Source organism: Panthera uncia (genome assembly GCF_023721935.1).
Source record: "Panthera uncia isolate 11264 chromosome B2 unlocalized genomic scaffold, Puncia_PCG_1.0 HiC_scaffold_25, whole genome shotgun sequence".
Classification (NCBI taxonomy): domain Eukaryota; kingdom Metazoa; phylum Chordata; class Mammalia; order Carnivora; family Felidae; genus Panthera; species Panthera uncia.
In genome coordinates, this window is record NW_026057581.1 from 20,869,996 (window position 1) to 20,871,695 (window position 1,700).

The following is a 1,700-nucleotide window of genomic DNA, read 5'->3' on the forward strand; positions in this document are numbered from 1 at the left end:
GACTATACATTATTTTATCTATATTCTCTCCCAGGGTGGACGCTGAGGTTATATCCACCTCCTCACTGTCATGCATAAAGCCTTGGTAACATCTTCACTCATGTCCTCTTTTGAATCTGTGTAAAACTTGTTTTGGCATATATGCCCAGGAAAGGAATCACTAGATCTCACTGTATTGGAATATGTGTGTTCTTAATTTGACTAAGTCATCGAAGTAAAATCGGATCACTCTCTGGAATGCCTACACCGCTTGATATGCCTGTCAACAACATACGAGGATTCTTCATGTCCACAGTCTTTTACTAAAACTTAGCATTATACAGCTTTCTATCTTATGCAATCTTACATGTAAGCATTTAATTTGTGTTTTGTAATTTTTTTTAATGTTTATTTATTTTTGAAAGAGAGAGAGAGAGACAAAGCACGAGCAGGGGAGGGGCAGAGAGAGAGGGAGACACAGAATCTGTAACAGGCTCCAGGCTCTGAGCTGTCAGCACAGAGCCCAACGCGGGGCTCAAACTGACAAGCCATGAGATCATGACCTGAACCGAAGTCAGACGCCTAACTGACTGAGCCACCCAGGTGCCCCTAATTTGTGTCTTTTTTCTTATTACCAATGATTTTGAGCATTTTTCCTATGATTATTAGCTTTGTGACTTCTGTATTGAAAATTCCTTGTTCATATCTTTTGTTCATTTTAATTTTGAGTTGCAGGTTTTGTTTTGATTTGTTTTGTTTTGTTTAGTGATGGCAGGATAAACTCTGATGCTCTGGATATTAATCATTTTTTTAGGCATGTCTTTAGACGTTACATATTCTGTCATGTGTTTATTAAGTTTGTCCAAGTGTTTTTCATTAGGCAGTTTTTAATTTTGATGTAATCAAATGATTTTTTAAACTTATGCTTTACATTATTTTATTTTAATTAGCCTTTTCTGACCATTGCAGAAAAATGTTTCTTCTACATTTTACTCTATGAACTCAGAAGTTTTACTTTTCCTGATTTTGAACCCTTTGCATCCACCTTTACATGTACTATCTTTAGGAAAAGATTTGTTTTATTTTTCTTCATATAATGAGAGAAAATTTCTTTCCATACATTTTCTTCACTTAGTTTTTCTCTCCATTATCCACCAACCAAGTTATTCTTTCTCCATTAATTTGTAATGATCTTTTCTTCAAATATTTTGTTCCCATATACACATAGTGCTCTGTTTGTACTCTCTGTTCTATTTCATTGCTCTATTGTGTTTTTTTCCACCAATGACACAGTTTTTTTAAATCATAATGATATTTTACACTTTAAATTATATGAAGTTGCTAATATTCAATCATTTTTGACCTACAAAGATGGTAATTTCATGTGGTTCCACCCAACAGTATATCTTAATATATGATGGAGAAAAGTCCTTTCTCTTTGCTTTTTTTAAAAAAGCTGTTTATAAGCATTTGTTTTGCTATATAAATTCCATATTAAGCTTAATGAATTTCTTCTATATATAGAATTTTCTTCTATATATGTATGAATTTATGTATATATATATATATATATATTTATATATCTTTTTTTAATGTTAATACAGGTTAGATAACATATAGGTGTAATAATGGTTTCAGTGGTAGAATTTAGTGATTCATCACTTACACATAACACCCAGTGCTCATCCCAACAAAGTGCCCTCCCTAATGCCCATTGCCCA